The sequence below is a fragment of the Hemicordylus capensis genome, chromosome 2, assembly GCF_027244095.1.
Source record: "Hemicordylus capensis ecotype Gifberg chromosome 2, rHemCap1.1.pri, whole genome shotgun sequence".
In the NCBI taxonomy this organism is placed as follows: Eukaryota; Metazoa; Chordata; class Lepidosauria; order Squamata; family Cordylidae; genus Hemicordylus; species Hemicordylus capensis.
The window spans coordinates 138161857-138187732 of record NC_069658.1 but is presented as its reverse complement, the minus strand read 5'-3'; the positions used below and the strand labels follow the sequence as shown (position 1 = coordinate 138187732).

The window sequence follows — 25876 nt, the reverse complement described above, 5'->3', positions numbered from 1 at the left end:
TCATTTTTTTCCTAGGGCCGAGTCTTTCTCTGATGTTGCAGAATAGAAGACCTTGGAGCCCATCAGAATTTTATAGTAGAGATTGGGTTTCATTTTATTAAGAACCTTGAGTTTCTCATATGATGCTTAGTTGTATTGATTGTGCATTGCCTGCTATTGAAAAATCAAGAATATACTAGAAAGTATGGGGATAAAACAGCAGCTGAAGAATGATGCACAGCCTTTTCTTCTCACAAGCGGAGTTACACTTGGCCCTCATTAGAAGATGCACTAGAGTCAGACATAGTGACTATAACAACCCAAGGAATAACTCAGGTTTGAATGAGTACATTGCCTTATTCAAGGGAAAGTATTACAGGTGATTTTTCTATACAGAGCCTCAATTAAAATTCCACTTAATCCTTCCTTTGGAGTAAATAAGATATTTTTCCAATCTGTACTGAGTCTTGAGGTAACATACACGCCTCTTGTTATAATTTGCTTCTTTGTCTACTAATGGGAACCTGGTTATTTGCAGTAGAAATCTCATTAAATGTGCACGTTTTTTGGGTACTGTTCAGTTCAACTTTCCTATTGCAAGCGCCAAGATACTGAACTGACCAGTATCAGACTGACCCTAACACTAAGCATTCTGTACTTGATGATAACAAAAAAGTAAGTATAGGTGAACTAATCACACCTTCTTCCTGGGTTTACTTCAGCTTCTACTTCCCTTCCTGTTCTCTGTTGTCTCCTTCATGTTGTTGTTGTTGATGATGATAATAATAATAATAATAAACTTTATTTATTGGCTACCCCATAACAATGATTTTCTGGGCAGCTTGTGCTATGTAGATATATTAATATCTACATGGTAAGCCCCTCAGGGCAGGGACCTGTTTGCTCTTCATTGTAAAGCACCAGATTCATAAAGGTAAAGTGTGCCGTTGAGTCAGTGTCGACTGGCAACCACAGAGCCCTGTGGTTGTCTTTGGTGGAATACAGGAGGGGTTTACCATTGCCATCTCCCACACAGTATGAGTTGATACCTTTCAGCATCTTCCTATATACTGTAGCTGCTGCCTGATATAGGTACCAGCGGGGATTTGAACGGGCAGCCTCATAGAGGACACTAAATAAATATTGAAGACCAGGGGCATAACAAGGCTGGAGTGGGTCCAGAGACAAAATTTTAAAATGGGCCCCTTGCTGATACACACACACTCACTTTACAATATATAGTCATGTGACTTGCCTCTGGGGGGCCCCTCGAGGCGTGGGGCCCCCCAGGCAGCTGCCTCCCCTTGCCTAATAGTAGTTACGCCCCTGTTGAAGACCCCAGACAAATTGTGGCACTCATACTACCCTGATTCAGATCTACACCTGAGGTGGAAACAGATGAGGCAATACCAGGGCTGTGGCTTAGTTCATGCAAGCAGCTATCATGGTGGCAAAACTGTTCCTGAAACCAGCCACAAGCACAAAGAAAAAAAGATGCTTCATTAAAAAATAATAATTGCAAAACCAATTAAATATATTACAGTTTCCAGATATAATGTCAAAATTTCACAACATTACATATCCAAAAGAAAATGTTCAAAGTGCAAGAAAAACCCTAGTGTTGTAGTTTGGGCATGTTTAGTCTTTCCCCTCTGAGGGAGGAAATTAATCTGAGGAGCCAAATTAGCCATCACTCCCCCACTCCAACTGCTGTTTGCAACAAATAGTTTCTGTGGGGGGGATGAATAGCGGGTTTTTGGGGGGGAGGGGTGTTTCTCAGCTAGAAAATGACATCAGAGGAAAGAGTTAAACCCTCGGTGCTTTGCAGCATGATTATAACCCTGCAGCTGGTTTTTGTAGAAAAAGCAGAGGGAATCTTAAGCATGGGTTCATGCATGCTTTCAAATCGATGTCTAGTTTGGCTCTATTAAACCAATTTGGATATTACCAAACTCTGGTATGGATATTATCACATACTTCATTTCCCTGATATTGAGCTTTTGTGAATGTTATGAACATATTAATTATAAATGATGAGAAGGCACTCAGATAACCAATGAAAATGTCCTCCTGGTAGACAGATGTACTGCAATTGTAATATATCCAGAGCAAGATGGAGCCTTGTTGTTTCAGTTCATGATTAGATGGAGGCCATTTATACTGCTTTTTCTGAAAAAGCCTAGTTGGCATCACTGAGGCTTCTTTGCTTGGTTTGAGAATTTGCAGCCATATACAAATATGACAAATATTTATATACAGCAAATATGTATATACCGCTTTTCAACAAAAGTTTCCCAAAGCAGTTTACATAGAAATAAGGTAAATAAATAAAATGGATAAAATGGCTCCCTGTCCCCCAGAGGGCTCACAATCTAAAAAAGAAACATAAGATAGGCACCAGCAACAGCCACTGGAGGGATGCTGTGCTGGGGATGGATAGGGCCCGTTGCTCTCCCCCTGCTCAATAAAGAGAAACACCACTTTAAAACAGTCCCTTTTTGCCCACTTAGTATATGGCTGTATGTCTGAGATGATGCTAGTTCTTTGAACACACTAGTGTAAGTTCTTTTTTCCCCTTTTCTTTTTTTTTGGTCCAGCGTTTTTGCATAGCTGGCTGACCTACTCTAGATCGTTACCATTTCAAGGTGTTTGGCAGTTCCTTACTGGCATTGTATACTTTTGGATAAATTTTCAAACCCACTCAAGGTTATACAAAACCATTCAAAATTTTGAGTTGAGATCAGTGAAATGCAGCAGTAAAGAGACTGAACTTACTAGATGCTAAGGTAATACAGTTGATTGATCACTGAGGTGATCCTGAATGTTAGGAACCCTGAAGGCAAGGAAATAGCTATAGAAAAACAAGCACTGGGTTCTTTCCCCCCCTTTCTTAGTGCATTGATGGTACTCTTCTATTTACTATAGACCATAGTGCTTTTAAGGGCTGCTACCAGCTGCTGGTTACAGGGAAAATCCAGGAGAGGTTGGTTTTCTAAGGCAACCAAGCATGGTGTGTGGTTTGGATTAAGAGATAGGTCCAAACCAGGATCTGGGAGTGAAGCTGAAGCAATGGCTGTGGTAGATGGAATTGCCGGAGCCAAAGCATACACAGATGGTGGGTCTGGAGAACACTACTGAGGGGGGCTTAGGATTAATATAGGCACAAACATGCCTTTGGGCCAAACATGGATCACAACTGCTGGTTGCAGGGGATGACATCCGTGGCTAACAAAAGAATACATGCAGTATGATTCAATCACAGGTGTGTGCAATCTTGAAGAACAATAGAAAGAAATGATTTGAAAAACCTGTATGGGATAGAGTAAATGGGCGAGCTCAAGCTGGGTCAGGAAGACATTCCAGGTGTGGAAACTGGAATGCTTTTCATGCTAATGAGCCTCTTCCCTGCTCCACATTAGACCATTAATTCTGTGATAGTGAGGTGGGAGCGATACAGCCTTATTTGAGCTCATTTGATCATAGAAAAAAAAATCAATCCAGAATTTTCACTCAAGGCACATATGACCAGGCTCAAAATATTATACTTTGGACACATTATGCAGAAACCCAGCTCCCTTGAGAAGTCCATAGTGCTGGGAAAAGTTGAAGGAAAGAGAAGAAGAGGATGACCAGCAGCAAGGTGGATGAACTCGATTATGACAGCAATGAATGCCCCACTGAGAGACCTTAAAGGCCAAGTTGAAGAAAGATCATCCTGGAGACAATCTATCCATTTGGTCACTAAGAGTCGACATTGACTTGACGGCACCTAATCAATCAGTTCATCAATCAAATTAGCCTACCCTTTGTGCCAACCACAAGAGGAGTTTGACTATTTTGTTGAGAAATAGTCCTCCTTAACTTGCGTCTTACTCAGCCAGCAACTGTCTCTGTATTGCAGTCTCATGTCAGACTTGACCTGAGGTAAAGTTGGTTGCCCCATGCAGCTTGTGCTCAGCGACTAACTGAGGGTTTACCAAATATGGGCAAGTGGAGGGCTCACAATCCCACAAGTCCAGGTAGCAAAGATTGAGACTGCAAGCCTGCAGTTCCAAATCAGATAGAGGGTGCTGCTTGTAAACCCTGAACAGGCTGTTTTCCTAACATATCCCACTATTGAGATGGGATTGCTCTAGCAATCATAATCTCACATTGGGCTAAGAACTGATTTGGAGAGAGAGAGGTTGTCACTTTAAAATCCTGTCAATAGACAGCTGAAGCCAATTCATACTTAGCACAAGATGGACATTTAAGCTCATCCATCAATTACCTCACAAGTATATAAGACACTTCTGTGTGAGAGTGAAAGTGATAGTGTGTGCTGGGGGTTAGTGTAGATATGGAACACTAGTAGGGAGGGAAATTGGTTAGCATTGGAAGAGAGGGGTTTCCTTGTGCAAGCCCTTAAGAATACATGTAAACTTCTTGATGATGATGCCAAAAATACTAATTTCTTAATAACAAACTATAGCTGAATTTATATGTATTAACTAAAAACATTTCTGACTAATATGACTAACCTAATACTCGGAACAATGAAAGGGTGGCCCTCTCACACTTGCGTGAGGGGAGCCCTTCAAATGAATGAATAGCTTTATTACAATCATTGATCAGTGTGTGTGTGTGTGTGTGTGTGTGTGTGTGTGTGTGTGTAGAGAGAGAGAGAGAGAGTATGTGTATGTGTGTGTGTATATATATGTATATGTGTGTATATATATGTATATGTGTGTATATATATATATATATATATATATATATATATATATATATATGAGAGACTCCATTCAGATTAGAAGTAAATCATAGAGAATACACCAACATCTAAAAAGAAGGGCTGGAGGTTAGCTGTTGATGGATCATAACAGCAGCTGCACAAAATTTGGCAACCTTGTAGGCGGTAGAAGGTTTCTTATCCGCAAGGAGGAGCGTGGTGTAAAATTCAGCAGTCCAGCTGGGAAAGCGTGTAACAAGAGAGAAATAAGACTGCACCAGCTATCATTATCAAAAGGACAGAACAGCAGCACATGGTGGACAGATTCAGCCTCACCTGAGCCACAGGGTGACTGACTGGCCAGAGGGGTTTTCAAAAACCTTCCCGATAAGACTGCTGACGGTAAGGCATCATATCTTGCTCTAAGGAAAACCCTGTGATGGCTTGGTAAAGAGAGGGACAGTAGAAAGCTAGCAGGTTCCTGGTTGAAGTCACCAAAGTGCCCTCTTATGGTCTCTGGGATGGAGCTTAGATCATTCTGATGTTCAGTGTCCAAGACCGTCTGTTTGAGGATCTCCTTGGCCTGATTGTAATCTAATAATGACAAATGTTCAGCAGAGAGGCCAAGTGATGACAATTTACCCATCAGTGCTCATGTCCAGGTGGATTGAAACCTATCAGCCAGGGGAGCCCTTTGAAATGCAGGCAAAGGAAATCATTCATAAAAAGTGAGTATTATAAAGCTAAATTATTTAAACTAAGAATCTAACTAATAGGCTAATAATGACTATGTATTAAAGCAAGGCAAAACATTTAAACTAGAAAAGGAAATTGAACTATAATATAATAAAAGAAAGTAGGTATGGTGAATCCATTAAACTAATTTGTCTAACCTAAAATAAACAAATAATGAAAGTGTGTGTGTGTGTGTGTGTGTGTGTGTGGCACAATTGCACCAATAAACCGCTGCTGCTCATCAATGGGTCAGACCAAGAGCTGTTCAAGGTTCCTGCTGTTGCAGAATATTCCTTCCTGCCAGCCAGCAAAAAAGCCCCTGCGGGCCACATCCAGCCCCTGAGCCTTATGTTGTGCAGGGCTGCTCTAGAGAATGCAGTCCTTGTGTGCGCAGTATCAGGTTGCTTATGTCTGAGTGTGGACTTCATCTGGTCTTTGTGATCCATCTGGCCTAGTCCTATGAGATCAGTGGTCCCCAGTGGGGGCTACCTTTTTAACCAGGACAGGAGCTGACTGAAAAATAGACGTAATAAAAGACAAACTTCCCAGCCTGTTCTGATGGTCTCTAAGTATTTACACACACTTGTACCCAGAGAAGGGAGGGGGAAATCAGGAGAAGGGAATATTTCCTGGGAGCAGAGGAAGGAGGGATTCTTCCTATACTACCTATCTGATGTGTAGAGGGGGGAGAAGCCGGATTCTATGCAGAGAAAAGGAAGAAGCAGAGGGTCACAATCCCTGGAATGATTCCCATGGCTGCCTTGCCCTGAGGTCTCAAGAGTTCCAAAGCTTCCATAGGGGAAAGCCTTTTTATAGATATTAGGGGACCCGGTTTGGACTTCGGGAAACCGCAGCTGTGTTCCCTCCTTGGCTAGTCTCCCTTGTCACTTCCAGCTACATTGTGAAGCACTGTTTAGCTCCTGGATCCTTCTGGGGGCAGTGAAGAGCCAGATTGTGCACCTCTCTAGGGCACGGTGTGTGTGTGGGGGCAGGGGCGTAGCAAGGTTGGAGTGGGCCCAGAGACAAAATTTTAAAATGGGCCCCCCCCCAAAGTCCAGGGCCTCCGCACACCCCAGGCCCCCAAGGATTTAAGTCTGATATTCCAAAATAAGTATGCTGCCTGCAAATACATTTCACTGAATACACACACACACGTCACAATATATAGTGATATACATTGAGTACTATACATTTGTATTACTTTTAATGCCTAGAACACACTAGAAAGATGAATTATTAAAATAGGCCCCTCCCTGCAGATTAGCAAAGGAGACTTTCAACCATGCAGGGTGAGCCTCTGTTTGTTTTCTCAGAATTCTGAACAAATTCAGTCAAGTTTGATTCCAGGAGGTTTTTCACAGGAGGCTTTTAAAGCCCTTTAAGACACATCTCCTCTGGAATGGAGGTGCTGCATTCACATGTTGGCCAGACTTACCCTGAAGTCCCTGCAAGTTATTGGGGAGCAGTTCACACACAAGAAAAATAAAATAAAAGCACCACACATGCTTCACAGTTCTCATTCAGACCTTCTGGGTTGCAAAACAACTTGATCATAAGTGCATTTATAAATGAATGAATGAATAAATAAAATTAATAAAATACTGTTCCAGAAGTTTTTGCAATTTTCTGCCATGAAACAAGCCACTTATAGGACTTTTTAGATAGTTTTTTAAGTCAGCAAATTTTCCAAGCTGTTTCAAAATAAATATTCAGAGACTTCTCGGTCCCTCCCCCCCCCATATCCAAGCCCTATGGCAAGCAGATCCCTATATATGGGGGGGGGGGGCGGGAAAGGTAACCACAAAAAGGAGTTCACACTCTACCTGGCAAATGCTGGTCTGGGTTAAGCAGGGCAGCAAGGGGTCTTCTGCTGCAGAGAACACTCTGGCTGCCTCCTCCTTCCTGGCTGGCTTGGGCCCTACTCGAGTTCAGGCTTCACTGCGGCCTACACGGAGGCCTCCGTGGAAGCCCCGCCCACCCGCCGATCAGCTGAGAGGCGGGAGAAAAGGAGCTCTTTGCAGCTTGCCTGCTGCTTCGATTGCGGGCCAGCAGAACAAGCAGGAGAGACGGCGAAGAGGGCAAGTGGCTGAGGGGCCTTGGGGCTGGGCAGGGGGCAATGGGGAGTCACATGAGGTGCCTCTGGGGTGCCCCTCCAGGTAGTGGGGCCCCCAGACAACTGTCTCCCCTTGCCCTATCATTGTTACGCGCCTGTGTGGGGGGGATGTACAATTTCACCAATCGTGAGGAAGGGCTCTGTGTCTGAAAGTGTAATAAGTGTTGAGCAGGCAAAGGAAAATGAGTGAAGCACTTGACGAGAGCATCGTTCCTATCCCACATACAAAGAAAAACCAACCTTTCTCACCAATCCCATACTTTTGAGAAAGGAAAAGTTGGCATGCCACCAGCCAGCTGAGCAGGACCAATCCATTCTTTGTAACAGACTTTTCTACTTTTCTACAGATATTAGATGAATCTGATGGGGGGCGGTGGAGGGAGAATTCTGCGCTGTTTCTACGAATGGATTGCTTAAGAGTAAGTCCTGGTAGGGTGGTGTAAAATCAGAGCAATTTTGCTGACCCTTGGAGCTACTCAAGAATCACCCCAAGTGGAGAGTTTGGCTTGTCTTTATGTTTCAAGATCTGGATGTTTTGTTCTCTTTGCCTGCCTTCACTACACTCATAACAAGCTGACAGAGAAACAGGGCAGGCCTCATATGCTGTCTTTATTAACGTGGAGGAATTGTAACAGCTATAATTTGAAAAATGTGTCTGAGTAAGGAAAATAATAGCCATCCAGAAAGCTTGGAAATGCATGGAAATACAACCAGGCAAGGATGGTTGCCTCTCCTCTCCGGATGCCATGAAAGAACATAGCCCGTTTTCAGAACTAAATAATAAACCCTGCATGTTCAAATAGATCTTGGTGGATATGTAAAGTTGACCCAGACGGAGGCAAAGAAGATTGATAAGAGACATCTCCTGTCAGTGGGAGAAAGGTCTGTGTATATCTAACCTCAGGCAAGGTTTTAAGATAAGCCTCCTCCTGCACAGAGCTAATGACATGAGCTCTCTTCCTGTCTTCCCAGTTACATGGTGTTCCCCCTCCCCTACCCCCACCCCCTTGAAGCAGAACTTGCTGAAATAAGCAATGACCTGAGCAATCTCTTCAAATGCTTCCCCAAAGAGGGAAGCCTTTTGACAGTCTTGGCTCAAGATCACCACCTCAAACTGATGGAAGGAGTTCTTCATCTCACTAATGCTCCTATAGAGCTACTTAGCTAATGGGACAGTTGGAGATTTGACTTGCCAGTATTAGATGTGGACTTACCAAGATTGTTCACTCAGCAAACTTTTGCATCTCCTGCTTTCAGTCAGAAAATACCCCAGTGGGATAAAGCCTCTGAAAAAAAGAGATTCATTTTAAGCCTTGCCTAAGGCAGATTTCCTCAAGAGATTGGCAAAGCAACTCTTTCTCCAAAAGATGCGAGTTAAGGATGGGAATTGGTGCTGCTGGATAAAGCGTCTAAAATATATTCCCATTTCTATGTTTGCTTCTCTGTCATCTGAAGGCAAAGGACATTCAAAACTGTGAAGCCATAACCAGCCTTTCCTGGAAACAGTAGCAATATGTAGTTGAGTCACCAATCAACAACTAGTAAAGTGATCTACAGCCGAACTGCAAGGACAAAATGGACCGGGTCTCACTATCAGTGAGACCTGGTTTGGGGCGGTGAGCAGGGAGGGAGCCCTGGGTGGCCGGATCAGCCGCCCACACGATTGCCAGCTCTGTGACGCAGCCAGCAGGGGCTGGGGGGAGCAGGGGCTGATCGGCATGCTGGTGAGACCCCCAGAACTGGGAGGCTGCTTTTCGCCTCACCTCTGGGGGTCTCCTCTTGAGGAGCCGCGCCGTAGCTACTCATGATCCGATAGCCCGGGTTTGCACAGTGCTCGCTCCACAAACCCGGGCTAAGGGGGCAGGCTACAGAACCACCGGGCTCGCAGCCGAGCCCAGTGGTTCTCACGATTGAAAAAGAGGCTAGCCCGATTTTCTTCAATCGTGTGAATAGCCTCATTGTGTTATTCTGGTTGGTCATGATCAGTCATAGCCATGCAGTTGCTCGGTGAAAACGTAATATGAACAAGATGGAACATGGATACATCTGCAAGCTATTCCCATGACTGTGGTGGCTTGGAAAAGTGTGCTGCTATGGTGGAACATGCTGATGATTGTTTCTATGTGTAGTCCAGTTCCCATTGTGTCCCCATACAATCTGGGCCTGTGGTGTTTTGTGTGCATGACAATTTAACTCAATTAACCAGCTTCTTCAGATTTTCTCCATAGGTAGTGTCCCCCCCCCATTATGTATTGTCTCTGTAGCTATCCCCTAAATCCTTCCTGATTTGTCAACAGTCTTCTTGTAATGAGATACCCAAGTGTTGGACATAGTATTTCAAGAGAAGTCTTACAAGTGGATCTGGCAGAAGGTTAAAGCAGTTTTAGTTTGTTAAGTTACTTGTTTTGACCATTGATTAAATTTAATTTAAATTTGCTTATTACCAAACCCTCAGTACAATATATTTTTGATATCTAGAACATAATATGACTGTATTGTGGACAACCCCTATAGGTTATCTACCTGTATTATGGAATCTTTCTTTTGGTCACCCTCTGTTTTGTTCTGCAGTTAGGCATTTGCACTTAACTTTGAAAGGCATTCACTGATAAGTCCGCATGGTCCTCTAACTTTGACTGGATCCATATTTCTTCTCTTCCACAGACTGCAGAGTCAGTCTTGTGGATACAACTGACTTGGCTTCTTTACTAAGCAGGTTTCACCTTGGTTTGCATTTGTATGGGTGACTGTGGTGATTGGCTAGCAAACACTGTCAATCAAGAGTAATTTAAACTTAGGAACCTCCTCTGGAGAGAATTCCTAAGAGAGGGACTTTGGAATGGAGTGAACAGGTGGCTATAAAATTCAGTTGGAGTTAACTAACTTGCTTTGATTTGAACCAGCCTGGTTCGAGCTCAAAACAGACCAGCCCTCCAAAAAGCGGGCTCGGTCCCAGTTGGGATCGAACTGATTTGGCCTGCTTGCAAAGGGGAACCCATGAAGGTTTTCAACCCCATAGGGTTCCCCCCTTTGCTTGTAAAAGGGAATCCTTACGAGGCGTCCCTTTGCAAGCATGCAGAACCAGGCTAAACCGGTCCGACCTGGTTCTGTTGCACAAACTGAACTGCTGGCCGGTTCTAACAAACCAGCTCATGGACCGGGTAGTTCAGTTGGAGTTCAGTTCAAACTCTGGATCACCTGGAGTGGTTCCGTGCACACCCCTAGCTGGTCATGTATGGTTGATTACATTCATTCATTCATTCATTCCTTCGATTTCTATACTGCCCTTCCAAAATGGCTCAGGGCAGTTTACACAGAGAAATAACAAATGAATAAGATGGATCCCTGTCCCCAGAGAGCTCACAATCTAAAAGGAAACACAAGATAGACACCAGCAACAGTCACTGGAGGTACTGTGCTGGGGGTGGATAGGGCCAGTTACTCTTTCCCTGCTAAATAAAGAGAATCACCACATTAAAAGGTGCCTCTTTGCCAAGTTAGCAGGGGTTACATGGCATATACAATCAGGGATATTGTATCCCAGTAAAGATGTTGAAAGTCTAAATAAGGTTGTTATTTCTAAACAGTCACCAATCTTATATAAGTACCTGCATTTGAATCCAAGTTTGAAATATAAGAGGTAGTGTACAGTCTAGGGATGTGCAAACTGGCTCAACGGTTCGCCGTTGAACTGGTTCGGTTTGGTTCAATGGCTTGCCATCGAGCTGACCCCCCCGCCCCAGTTTGGCCGAACCCCCTTGGTGGTCCGGGGGGTGGGGGTGGTTCGTGAGCCTTTTGTAAAAATAAATAAATAATAATAACCTTAAACCCTGCTGAAGGTGGTGGTGGGGTGTCTGCAGAGGTTCCCCCTCCTGCCGTAGGCCTTAATAATAACTGCTGCAGCCAGTTCCATAGCCCTTTTTGGCCCATTTGGGCCTCCGTAGAGCACTGTGGCAGACATTTTGGCTGCCGCCGTGCTTGCGCAAATGGCCTCTGTGAGGCCCTGGCTCATGCCAGGCCTTACAGAGGCCATTTGTGCATCCACAGTGGTGGCCAAAATGGCTGCTGCGCTGCGCTATGGAGGGGAGGACCAGGGGGGAGGTTCGAGGGGGTGCCAGACCGGTTTTGAGGCTGGTCCGGCCTCAAACCGAACCAGGCCAGCCAGTTCCATGCACACCCCTAGTACAGTCTTGCTAGTTCTAGTTACTTTGTCTCAGAAACCATTACATGTTTGATCCTACATTGTAGTGAATAAGGTACCACTGAAGCTGTTGAAAATAACATTATTTTCCTTGGTTTGGAACTTTAAAAAACTGTTTCAACTGTGTCTGTTTACTTCTCTCCATGTTTCCACGCGGGCACAATGCCAAAGCTAGTGTTAGAAACCCAAATTAGGATTTAATTCAGTGGTGGAAGCATAATAAGTAAATAAAGGGTTTAAAACAAATCAAAAGTTCACAAACATATTGTTTGTTTTAACATCTATATATTTTACACACTAATCTCCCAGTCCCAACCTCAGGTCCTGACAGTGACTACATGTGAACATTCACTGCTGTAAAATGTTCCCCTTAAGGCATGGGGCCAGCTCAGTAGTAGAGCATTTGCTTGTATATAAAAGGTCCCAAGTTCAATCCCTGGCTTTCCCAGGCAGGGCTGGGAAAGATTCCTGCCTGAAACCTTGGAGAAGCTGTTACAGTCAATGTAGAGAATACGGAGCTGGATGGATCAAATCGGTATAGTAGCTTCCCATGTTCCTAACACTGGACTCTTCTGCATGTAACATATTTATGGACAATTTGCTTGCATCTCACATTTTTCTCCTCGCCCTTCCCCTACCCCCTGCAATTTCCATTTTTATGTTCTTTATATACATGTGTTTATTGGCATTAGAGTTAAAAACCTAATAAAAATGTACAAACTGTGGCTGAAACCCAGACTAAATTACCCATGAGTAAGTTTGCAGTGACATTAATAGGACAAGTTAGACACAATGTCTTATTTTAATGGAACTACTCATAAGTAATTTACTCAGCCTGTGGAAATGCTACTGGTGATGGGTTTTAATTGCTGCTGATTTGTATTTTATTATTTAATTTTTTGGATGGGATATACATATTTATAATATATTAATAAAATAATTATAAGAACTTATAGTAAATAAAACCTGCCATTAACTGTTAGGAAACAAGTTGTTCAAGTAAGAACTAATCTGCCTACTTTCCTTTCACTGTCCCTACAACTGGATTAAATTTGGTTCAAATTGAGGTCCACCAGTTAGTCCTCTTGTGCCTCAAATGTTCACGTGTCCACCATCTTGGATCAGGGAGGATGACATCATTACATACCACACCATTGAGGTGTCCCTGTGTGTTGCTCACTACAACTGTACCTAATTTGGTTCAAATCAGTTAGATGCTCCACAAGTTAGCCCACTTGTGCCTCAAACGTTTGTGCACCCATCATCTTGAATTGGGGTGTATGACATAATCACAAACTACACCATTGAGGTGTCCCTATGTGCCCCTATAGCTGTAGCAAATTTGGTTCAAATCAGTTTGTCGGTTCACAAGTTAGCCCACTTGTGCCTCAAAAGTTTAAGCATCCTCTCTTGGATTGTGGTGGATGATATCAACACAAACAAAATGGAAGTGTCCCTGTGTGTCACTCACTAATTTGGTTCAAGTTGATTAGACATTCCACAAGTTAGCCCACTTGCACCTCAAACGTTCACACATCTGCCATCTTGAATTGGATACTGTTCAGCCAGTGTGCCACAGTGTGCCATCTGTATCAGACAACATCTTTCTTTTTCATTACCTAGGGTTTATCAATGTGTGGGTCCCCAGATGTTATTGGACTTCAACTCCCATAATCCCCAGCCCCAGTGGCCTTTGGTTGGGAATTATGGGAGTTGAAGTCCAATTACATCTGGGGACCCACACGTTGAGAATCCCTGTATTAGAGCAACACACCAGAAACAAAATACCCACAGAAACAGTTGTGTTCCCTTAATTGTGAGCTTTATCAATTAAGAGTGGGCTCTGCCAGTTAAAACGGATCCTTGCTGATTACCTAGTGAAAGCTTTTTAGTTGATTCATCTACCCATTAAACCAATTAAATCTGGCAGCCCTTCTTGCCAGTAACAAATACATTATTTTTATGATTTAAGTGCCTAAACAGCTAGAAACGATCTAATCAATCAGTAAAGAGCAATACAATAAAAAGACTTCCATGGGCTTACAACCTCAAATGGACTCTTCAGTGCTCCATTACTTTGTTCAAACCGAGCCATCCTTTATTTTTTGCCCCAAAGAGTGCTGTAATTTTCTGTTTTCTACAATTATTATGCCAAAGGCCTCTTTGATGAGGCTCTGTTAATATTTTTTCATTAAGACAAGATGAGTGATAGAGACGTCACAGTGATACCAGTGATACAGCCCCCCACTTCTCAGGGTCCATCAGCAGTCCATAACTCTGCAGGAACCCCGCTCCCCATCCACTGACTTGCCTGGTCAAACTGCCAACTAGCCTTTTCTCTTGGACTGCAACAGCTTTGCAAGAGGGTAGAGAGAGAATGGGTTTTCCCATTTGCTTACCTGGCTCAGTTGCCACCCAGCTCCTCCCCTGGTCTCCATCAGTAGCCTGCCACTGTGAAAGAGAGATAATGAGACCTTTTCCATTGGCCTCCTTTTGATCAATTTTTATTTTACAGTTCTTTTATTAACTGTTGGGTTTTTATGGGGGATAGAAATAAAATGAACAAGAGATATTTTGTTAACGGTTTTGGTGGTGAATATACAGTAATGAAGATATGGAAAGAAAAACAGATGGCCTCTTTTATCCATGTTTTCAATAACCATGGTTTCCCATCTATGCAGATGGGTCTTAGAGATCTGGTTTCTTTATCCATGGTATAGAAATAGGCTAAAATTTGCCTATTTGCACTTTTTAGTGGCCGGAAATGACTTCCAGTATCATTTACAACCACCATTTTACATGTTATGCCTCTTAAAAATAAATAAATTCCCACACTTCTTTGTGAAAATTGGGGGTTCTGTGGGGCATTGCTGGAGACCCGGAGATCAAGGTAGAGTACTTTATTTCTCTTATTTATGCTCCCCCCCAACTCCATTTTTAGCCTTTTTATGTGTGTAGGAACCTAACATCTAGATTCCCATAGGGGTGAGGTTTGTTATTCGTGATTTCCATATTCACGTCTATAGTTGAGAACAGAACCCCTGCGAATAACAAGGGCCCCCTGTACAGTGTGGAGCTCCAAGAATTAAGTAAGGTGCTTGAATGGAAAACCTGCAAGTCTTGCATCTGGGTGAATGTGTTTGAACACAAAATACATACACTGCTTCCAGCTCAGCAGAGAAAAATGAGTTGCTCTGTCAGCATTTGCTGTGGAATTGCCATGTAAGCTTCTGAATCTGGCAGTGCTGGAGATGTAGAGATCCTGGAATTGAAGAGTATGTTCTGGAGAATAGTATGAGGCTGGATGACAGAAATTTCCATTATGTTACTTTGGCTATAGTGCAAAATACACTTGCTAGGGAGTAAGTTTCATTGCAATCAGTGGGATTTAGTTCTGAGTAAATCCTCTAGGGTCCAATTCTCTAGGACAACCAAGCATGGTGTGTGGTTTGGGTCTGGAGACAGGTCCAAACTGGATGCTGGGATCTGAACTGGGATCAAGACTGGAGCAAAAGCTGCAGCTGATGGAATGATTATAGCTGAAGTACATGCACATTTGTTGGTGTTTGGGCTAGAAATAGGCAAAATCATGCCTTTGGGCCATCCACGGGTCACACCTCCTTGCTGTTGGGGCTGACATCCATGGTTGACAAAAGAAATCATATTGCTTGATTCAATCACTGGTAGGTGTGATCTCAATGAACAATAAAATGGAATGGTTTGAACAAGCCTTATGGGTTGGAGTGAATGGGCAAGCTTATCTGGCACACCAGGAAGATCCTCCAGGTGGGAAGATAAGACCTTTCAGGTGGAGTTATTAGCTTCTGAAGCTAACCACCGTTCCCTCTGGTCCGTGCCAGACCATTGGCACAGCGATAGTGGGATGGGAGTGCTCAGCCTTATCTGAGTTCCTTTGAAGACGATTAGAGAAACTAATCCTTTATGCCAAGAAAAGGAAGTTTTACTATTCTCTTGAGAAATAGTCTCTCTCCTTAAGTTGCATCTGCTCAGCCAGCCTCCTTCTCTGAATAGAGAGGGGCCATAGGGTTATACTTACAGTTGCTTGTTATACTAACCTTGGGTAACAGTTACCCCATGTTTGCTTGTGCTAAGAGACCAACTTGAGAGATTTGCCAAATATGGGCATGTGCAGAGTTCATAGTTCCATTTGCTCAGAGCCAAGATGGAGACTACAAGCCTGCAGTTCCAAATCATATAGTGGGGTACAGTTTGTAGCTCTCAAACAGGCTGTTCTAGTAACACAACAAAAGGTATTGGGTACTGTCTCTACTGCTAGCCACCTACTGGAGCAGCAGGGTCTGGAGACGGGTCTAAACTGGGGGTTGAGATCTGAACTGGAATTAAGACTGGAGCAAAAGTTGCAGCTGATAGCAGCTAGAGAGCAGGAAGCTGTTGGTTCGAATCCCCGCTGGTGTGTTTCCCAGAATATGGGAAACTCCTATATCAGGCAGCAGTGATATAGGAAGGTGCTGAAAGGCATCATCTCATACTGCACGGGAGAAGGCAATGGTAAACCCCTCCTGTATTCTGCCAAGAAAACCGCATGGCTCCGTGGTCACCAGGAGTCAAGACCAACTCGATGGCACAACCTTTCCTTTTTTAAACTATCTCTTCTGCTGTAATGTAGATGTGAAAGCTGCTTGCATCTTTCACCATGTATTTAGTTTGCAGCTATGCAGGTTGGTGTCCATTTGAAGGTATTTACCAGTAAGAAGCAATTCTATATGGCTAAATTCCACAAGTTCAGTATGAGAGATAAGGCCTAAATCTGCCACCTTGCAGTCTGGCATCTTTTGCCTATGTCCAGTGGCCCCCCCAAAAAAATTGCTGGAGCAGTTTTCATAAATCAAATGATGTATTTAATTTGCTATATTTTGATTTTTGGTTCTGCAATTTCTGAATTTCATTTGATAATGAGTGGTTGCTATATAGATTTATATTTGATGCCTTATGCATTAATAAAAAATCTAATTTCAGGCTTTCAAGGAATGAAAACAGCAAAAATTGCTGGTTTAATGGAAGCAATTTCATATTTTAGGAGAGTCACCAGTACATTGGCATCCAGGTGAAAAGTTAGTTCTGCAGGGTTTGTTGATCTTATTTTTGATATATTGGGTGTGTTTGATAGCCCTTTCTTGTGCTGCTTTGCTTTTTCTTTGTTATCGGTTTTCACTGTGAATGCTAAGCTGCATAATGGCAGAAATTCACAAAAGTCTCTCCCGCATTGCAGGCAGTTCAGTTCTCCGCATCCTTCTTGATACCTAGATTGGTATGATCTCTCCACAAAAATACATGATTAATGGGATGTGTGCATGCATGCAGAGCCATTTCAATATATTTGCTTGTGCTGCCTGCATTGTCTTTATAACCACAGCCCACCCTTGGAATATAACTGTCTTTGTCTGTCAAGTGCTCACACTCTGCATGTCCTGCTTTTTTGGCTTTTTGTCTGATTATTAAGGACTTCTTGCAATTAGTGATAACTCATTTTTAATGCAAAACGTCAATTACGAAGTATTGTGAGGATGTGTAAAGTGCCAGTATGGTGTACTATTCTTTATTCATTCTCTCAAATTCAACATCAGCTGCAATGTTTTGGGTTTTTTTGCTTCTTGGTTTGTTTCTTTTAAGATATATATATTTTATATGGCTGCCAAGCGAGGAGAAATCATTTTTTCTCTAGGCTATTTTCTTTAGTCATTACAGCTAGAAGATACTTACTTAAATGAACATTGACAGCTTTTGATAGCTGGTAATGGGAAACACCTATATTGGGCAGCAGCGATATATGAAGATGCTGAAAGGCATCATCTCATATTATTCAGGAGGAGGCAATGGTAAACCCCTCCTGTATTCTACCAAAGACAACCACAGTGTTCTGTGGTCACTAGGAGTCATAACCGACTCGACTGCACACTTTACCTTTTAACTACTAGTTACTGAACACACCCTTCCCACTCAGGTGGGATAGAGAGAACCAGTCTGGTGTTTGGATATAGCCAGTAAATTAATAATAATAATAATAATAATAATTCGATTTCTATACCGCCCTTCCTAAAATGGCTCAGGGTGGTTTACACAGAGAAATAATCAATAAATAAGATGGATCCCTGTCCCCAAAGGGCTCACAATCTAAAAAGAAATGTAAGATAGACACCAGCAACAGTCAATGGAGGTACTGTGCTGGGGGTGGATAGGGCCAGTTACTCTCCCCCTGCTCAATAAAGGGAATCACCACAGTAAAAGGTGCCTCTGTGCCCAGTTAGCAGGGGTCAGAAGCTTGAGCCTTTGTAGCTGGCTGATGTGGAAGAGTTGTGAGAGTTCGGGTAGGGTTTTCAAGGGCATGTTTTCTGTCTGGGAAGAAACTCATGCTGCATTTAATGGATGCTGTAGGCTTTCCTTGTCCTGTTTGCATATTTGTAAAGCAACCGATCTTACACAGCACTAAAAGTTGCCTCTTCTCACAAGGAAATTGACCCAGTAGCAGCTGCCCCATGAATTTCCTGCTGCTCAGAGCAGTGGGAAGCTACAGAACAGTACTCCAGGATTCGAGAATCCATTGTTCTACTGGTCTTGCCCACTTGTCTTTTAGATATTATTAATCCTTAAGTACCTCTTCTGTAGGCATTTCTATTGCAATGTATTGGCCCTCCTAGCTGGCAATAGCAGAAGTGTCTGCTATCGGGAACTGTACTTGTGTTCAGTTCAAGGTTGCCTGCAGATAATTCCTGCAGGGCTTTCTCTGCAGCCTCTTTTATTAAATAAAGTTGCCAGCTGGTTTTGCACCTTTGGTGTGGCCTTCTCCTCAGGATATTTAATATCTCTCATAGCACGGAAATGAAGTGCTGAATCTATATACTGCTATGATGCCAGTGGCTAAATATCCTTTATTTTGAATAAAGGAGCACCACATTTGAATTGTTTGTCTTTCCTAACCATGATCAATAGGTTAAATCCTAGAGACCAATGGCTGCTGCATTCTGTACCAACTGTAGTTTCCGAACTATGTACAAAGGCACCCCACGTAGGGTGCATTGCAGTAGTAAAGCCTAGAGGTTACCAGCATATGTACTGCCATTTTAAGGTCATTTGTCTCCAGAAATGGACGTATCTGGCATATCATCCAAAGCTGATAAAAAGTACTCCTGGCCACAGCCTCAACCTGAGAAACCAGGGAGAGTTTGGGATCCAGGAGCACTCCCAGACTGCGAACCTGATCTTTTAGGGGGAACTCCATCCAGAACAGGCAGATCTAAACCATCTCTCGGATCCCAACCCCCTACAGACAGTACCTTTGTCTTGTTTAGATTCAACTTCAGCCTGTTATCCCTCATCCAGCCCATTATCGCCTCCAGGCAGGCACTTAGGGCGGGGGGATCATGCCATTTCCTGATAAAGTTGGTATGGAGAAATAGATCTGGTATCATCAGCATATTGATAGCATTTCAGATCAAACTTCCTGATGAACTCTCCCTGCTATTTCATGTAGATATTAAAAAGCACTGGAGACAGTATGGAGCCTTGTTGAACCCCACACTTTAGCTCTTGCTTTTCAGAACAACAGTCTCCAAGTGTCACCATCTGGAATCTGCCAGAGAGGTAGGAGCAGAACCACGGTAAAGAAGTGCCACCCAATCCCACCTCCTTCAAGCAACCCAGCAGGATACCATGGTTAATGGTACTGAAAGCCACCGAGAGATCCAAAAGGATCAGCAGTCACACTCCCTCTGTTGATCGCAAGTTAGAGAGCATCCATCAGGCCAACCAAGGCAGTCTCAACCCCACAGCCCACCCGAAAGCCAGTTTGGAAAGGATCTAAATAATCGGTGTCATCCAAAACTGCCTGGAGCTGAGAAGCAACCACTCCCTCAATAACCTTCTCCATGTGTGTTGGGCCAGGCATTGTTAGAACTGGCATGGAAACAACATGGGCATCTTCTCTCCCGTCCTCTTCAGCTATTAGCAGTTTTTGCAGGGGGCGATTTGATCAGAGAAATGAGACAGTGGGCAAGGCTTAAACACTCCCTCATCCAAAGCTGTAGCCCCAAATCAGGAAACCTGCAGCTTTATTTTAAAGAAGCTGCAGGTTTCCTGATTTGGGGTTACAGCTTTGGATGAGGGAGTGTTTAAGCCTTGCCCACTGCCTCATTTCTCTGATCAAATTGCCTCATTTCTCTGATCAAATTTATTTTAAAGAAAAAGACATTGAGAGATTTTTTTAAAAAAAATCCCTTTATTAAATTTTAGTATGTGTGGTGTTTAACCCTCATCTGGATTTGGGGGTGGATTTCCACCCCCAGCTGCATAAAGGTGTGTAAACAAGCAGACAACTGCACCCCCTGTTATGTCCTTCTTGTCAAACTCTTACCTGGACTCTGGCACACAATATATCCTCAAGTATGGCCCTTATGATATGTATGCTATTAGTAAAAACAAAACAAAACATGACACAGACAGGGTAGAAAACTATCCCAAAATGAATGGGCTTTCTATGGTGGGGTGGTTTCTATCCCATTCCCATGTTAAGTCAATTGGGAGGAAAACACCCCAGAAATGAATGGAATCCCTGTGATGGGGTGGTTTCTATCCCATCCCCATTATAAGTCAATTGGGAGAAAAAACATCAGAAATGAATGGGCTTTCTATGGTGGGATTGTTTCTATCCCATGCCCATGTTAAGCCTTTTGGGATAGGGGAGAACACCCTGTTTCTCTTTGGAGACCAATTTTGTTTCCTTTGATGATCATAGTGTCTCAAAAGCAGTCTGAGGCACTGTATAGTTGTGTGCTTTCAAGCTTTCAATCTCTCCTACAAAACCTAGTGTTTGGAACAAGTTACTCATTCAGAAGCATCTGATCTTGAAGAAGCAGGGATTTTAGCCACCAGAACAAAGGTACAAGGATCATGACAGCAGCAACCACAACATGTCAGCTTCAGTAAGCTTGGCACCAGTGGATCAACCATCCATAGTACATCCCTGGTCTTTTCCCATTTCTCCTAGTGGGATAGAGCCTAGAAGGGGCTGGAGCTTGGTTCCAGGTGGAGAGAGCCAGAAGATGCAGAGGTGGGATCTGCTGAACTTCACTTACCTGCCAGTGAAGGTACCAAGATAATGGGTTACAAGAGAAGCAGAAATGGCAAAAGTCTCTTATTCACCCACTGCACAGTCCTGAGGTGGAGTCTGGGTCCCCCAATGAAAGGCCAGACCATGAAAAGTTTAGTCCAGTGGGAGGAAGCAGTGAGTGAAGCAACTCCCTTCTGTACAATCTGAGACCTAGTGGGGCGGGGGCACCATGAACCCTGAGGAAGGAATCCAAATACTGCCTGAAGTCCTGGAGATCCACTTTCAGTCAGAGTAGACCATGTTGCTCTAGAAAGACGAACGGTCTGACTCAGTAGTCATCAGCTTCCTATGTTCTGATGGAAGCACCTTGACCTAACAGAACTGAAAGTGTATCTCAGCCTGCTAGTCCTAGCTGGTGTGTTTTATGCCAGTCATGAAGCACTGCAGGGACTGTGGGCAGTACATCTGGGAGCCTCTTATTTCTGTGCCATGATGCAGCTAAGATAATTTGAGGACATTGCAAGTAATTAAGGTTTGATGGCAAATCCACATGCCAGGAGAGAAGAGTGATTGGCCAAGTTGGCAACCATTAGAGGAATCTGGTCCTTGTTTGTATGGGAGCTGCAGCACAGCTGCATTCCTGGGTCTGACCAACAGTTGATGAGCAGTTGTTAGGTTAACCCCTGCTAACTGAGCAAAGAGACACCTTTTAAAGTGGCGATTCTCTTTATTTAGGAGGGGGAGAACAACTAGCCCTATCCAACCCCAGCACAGCATCCCTCCAGTGGCTGTTGCTGGTGTCTACCTTATGTTTCTTTTTATATTGTGAGCCCTTTGGGGATAGGGGACCATCTGATTTATGTATTATTCATTTTCATTTGTAAACCACTTTGAGAACTTTGGTTGAAGAGTGGTATATAAATATCCATAGTAGTAGTAGCAGTAGTAGTTTCTGAGGTGCTGTCCCTTCTGGCAACACATGCCAAAGAAATACAATTTGAAAATATGGTGGTGCTGTGATGCAAAAGCATCCTACCCACTGATAGGAGATATTGACCTTGGGAGGCAAGCCGGAGGATTGCAAAAGAGACAAGTAGGCCTGAAAGTTGTGCAGCAATGTGTACAGCCATGGAACAACTCTTGGGCCTGCTTCAAGACCATTATCTTTAGATTTCTTGGAAGATGCCATAATGAATGGTGCTCTCTGTTGCCCTGGTCATTTGGCACCTCCCATGGAGAGTAAGCAAGAAGCTTGAAAAGCATGTTGAGGGGAAGCAATTGCTTGCCTGAGTTGAGAGAAGTAAGTGAAGGATGAATATTTGGGTCTTGGAAGGAGAGGATGGAAAAGAGAGAGAGAGATTAAGATTTTCAATATAACTTTAATGAGATGATGAGAGCAACTATAATTATGGACTAGACATGGCACTTTGCTTGCTGCTATTATTGGTATTATAATTAGTATTATTAATTACTAAAGTACTAGCAGTGTGCCAAATACATTGCAAACAAATTTAAAGCAGGTTCCTGCCCGAAAGGGGCTCATTAACTGGAGAATAGTTAACACTTTGCCCAGTTAGCAGGAGTCAATCCATTGGTCCATCTTCATCGATATTGTCTATGTTGTTACCAGGCTTATTCACACCTATGTACTCTATACACATGTGTATTTATTATTTTAGACCAAAGTAGGAGAATTTGGGCATCAGTGAATTAATATGGACTGGAATGGGACACTTTCAGTCAGAAAATCCTACCGTTTACTACTCAGGACACGAAAACCAAAGAAGGAACGGTGTTGTTTTCATAGTCAGGAAGGATATAGCAATGACAGTACTTGGGTATAATGCAGTCAGTGACCGACTAATATCAATTAGATTTCGTGGACAACCCTTTAACATGACAGTTCTTTGAATCTATGCCCCAACAACTGATGCAGAAGAATAGGAAGTTGATGACTTTTATGCTCAAGTTCAATCTGAAATTGACAGAACATACAAGCAAGATGTGATTCTGGTGGTTGGAGATACGGTTGGCCTATATGGCCTAGGAAACAGAAACGAAGCCGGAGTATGACTTATTAGTTTCTGCCAAGCCAATGATCTCTTCATTGCTAACACATTCTTCAAACAACCAAAGCAGCGCATATACACATGGACATCACCAAATGGAGTACACAGAAATAAAATTGATTTTATTGGTGCAAGAAGGTGAAAGAGCTCAGTTATAACAGCAAAGACGTGGTTGGGGGCCAATTGTGGAACCGGTCATGAACTGCTCATGTGCAAGTTCCAAGTCAAGCTAAAGGGGAAAACAAAGCTATCCAGCTTTCATGATATGATCTTGAGAATGTACCCACCATTTTCAAGGAGAACATCAGGAACTGCTTTGAAGTTCTGAACCTCATTGATAGGGAACCAGAGGAACTGTGGAATGAAATCAGAGAAGTTGTTAAGGATGAATGTGAAAAGAGACTGCCAAAGACCAAGAAACAGAAAAAAGCAAAATGGATGTCAGAACAGATGGTGGAAATTGCCCAGAAGAGGAGAGAAGACAAAGTCAAGAAACATAAAGACCTTAGGAAGGAACTTAATAGGGAATTTCAGAAAGCTGTTAGAAGAGACAAGGAGCAGTACTACAATGACATTTGTAAAGACCTTGAGTATGGAAATAGACATGGAAAAACAAGGCATGATTCCAAAAGATCTCTGAACTCAGAGGGAGGTTCCAACCTCAAATTGGTATGTTAAGGGATGCCAAAGGACAGATAGTAACTGATTCAGAGAAGATCAAACAGAGATGGAAGGAGCATACTGGAAATCTGTACATCAGGGACGTCAACATCCAAGGTACTCTAGAAGAGATTCCCTACTTGCAAGAACCTCTAGTAAGGGAAGATGAAGTTAGATCAGCACTCTGGTCATTACCAAGTTGGAAGGCTACAGGAATTGATGGAATAGCTACAGAAATATGGCAGGCAACAGAAGAAGGATCAGTCAAGGCTCTAACCAAACTATGCCAGCAAATTTGGAGAATGATACAGTGGCCAACAGATTGGGAGATGTCAGTCTCCATACCCATACCAAAGAAAGGAGACTTAATAGATTGCGCAAACCATCACACAATGTCCTTAATTTCACATGCTAGCAAAATAATGCTCAGGATTACCCAATGAAGATTAGAGCCCTATGTGGAAAGGGAAATATCAGATGTTCCAACTGGTTTCAGAAAAGGCTGAGGAACAAGAGACATCATTGCTGATGCATACTGGATAATTGAGAAAGCCAAAGAATACCAGAAAGAAGTCAATATATGCTTTATTGGCTACAGAAAAGCCTTTGATTGCATAGGCCATGTCAAGTTGTGGAATATCCTTAGGAAAAGGGGCATCCCAGAACTTCTCATTGTTCTCATGAGAAACCTATACACAGGACAGGAAGCCATAGTCCAGACAGAACATGGTTCAATTCAATATTCAGGAAGCATATAAATATTCAATTTATATGCTGAACATATACTGAGAGAAGCTGGATTGGAAGAAGATGGGTGTAGTTTTAAAGTTGGAGGAAGAAACATCAATAACCTACACTATGCTGATGCCACCACTCTGATAGCTGAGAATGTCGATGATCTGCAAGCTTTAGTAATGAAAGTCAGGGAGCACAGTGAAAAAATGGGACTACAGTTAAATGTAAAGAAGACTAAACTAATGGCAATGGGTACAGCAACCAGCCTCAGAACTGACAATGAAGACAGTGAAGTTGTGGATAGCTTCTGCCTTTTAGGATTGACCATCAACAGTAAAGGATCCAGCAGTCAAGAAATACTCTGCAGACTAGCACTTGGTAGATATGCAATGAAGGCCTCTGAAAGGATATTTAGATGCCGTGATGTATCTAAACCTACAAAGATTAGAATCGTTTCGACAATGGTTTTCCCTGTGACACCCTATGGATGTGAAAGCTGGACTTTGAAGAAGCAAGATAGAAAAAGCATTGACACTTTCAGACTTTGGTGCTGGAGAAGACATTTGAGGATAGCATGGACAGCCAGGAAAACAAACAAATGGATCATAGGACAAATCAATCCAGAATTTTCACTTGAGGCACAAATGTGACCAGACTCAAACTATCATACTTTGGACACATTGTGCAAAGACCCAGCTCCCGTAAGAAGTCTTTAATGTTTGGGAAAGTTGAAGGAAAGAGAAGAAGAGCAACCAGCAGCAAGCTGGATGGACTCTATTATGACAGCAATGAATGCACTACTGAGAGACCTTAAATGCCAAGTTGAAGTCAGATCATCCTGGAGAGAATCTATCTATGTGGTTGCTAAGAGTCAACAACGACTTGAGGGCACTTAAGCAATCAATCAATCAATCAATCAATCAATCAACTAATCAGGAGAATTTACTCAAAACCAAACTTGCAAGCACATATAAGAAACAGATCACAATCTCAACAGAGGCAAGAAAATGTTAGGGTTTTGCAGAGGAGCAAACAGACCCTGATATAAAGCTTTTGAAAACAAAGAAATAAAGTTTATTTTGGGAAAGCAGAAACACAATGTAAAAATGTGGTAGTTGACAAGCTTCACATGATCTAAGTTGCACAGGAAGTGTAGACAACTCCTGGGGAGACATAAAGAAGGGGAGAGAGATAGTGGGATGTCTAGTAGCCTAGTTTTGGGGAGTATAAGTGGAAAGATGGGGAGTTCGGGGAGAGAATATACAGAGCAGCTTTTGATACTGTTCTTTAATCTGCTGTGTAGTGAGCAAAGACAAAACATGCAGGATTTTCACTGAGTTCCAGAGGTAAGGGCTCCATATACCCACAGCCAGCAAGAGGCAACATTGGGGTTCCATGACAATTGGGTACAGGGGTCAGCCCATAGCAAGTCCACCCAAGGAATTCTGGACTCCACAGTCCAGAATTCCAAATCTAGTCAGAGACTGGTCTAACATTGTAGCAGACACAGCTTACTGGGGGTTTGTGATGGCAGACTCTCAACTGTGTGTGTCTGTGGGAAGGGGGAACAAAATGAATGTTCTGGTGT

The 25876-nt window shown here is 43.0% G+C and overlaps 2 long non-coding RNA genes across 3 annotated transcripts in view; one reads left to right on the top strand and one right to left on the bottom strand.

Annotated features, from left to right (window-relative positions):
• LOC128346673 (uncharacterized) overlaps window positions 1-11461 on the bottom strand; it is a 66076-nt gene extending 54615 nt beyond the window's left edge. Inside the window, exons 1-2 of the long non-coding RNA XR_008317120.1 lie at window positions 11361-11461; window positions 8753-8824 (exon numbers count right to left, since the gene is read on the bottom strand). This is a non-coding gene — a long non-coding RNA (uncharacterized LOC128346673). The remainder of the gene's footprint in view (window positions 1-8752; window positions 8825-11360) is intronic.
• The window catches only part of LOC128346671 (uncharacterized), a 54513-nt gene that overhangs the window by 8908 nt on the left and 19729 nt on the right, over window positions 1-25876 (top strand). Inside the window, exon 1 of one of the 2 annotated variants that reach the window (XR_008317118.1) lies at window positions 12182-12274. The exons of the other annotated variant lie outside the window; for it this stretch is intronic. This is a non-coding gene — a long non-coding RNA (uncharacterized LOC128346671). Of the gene's footprint in view, window positions 1-12181; window positions 12275-25876 lie in introns of those variants that run through there. 2 annotated transcript variants of the gene reach the window in all.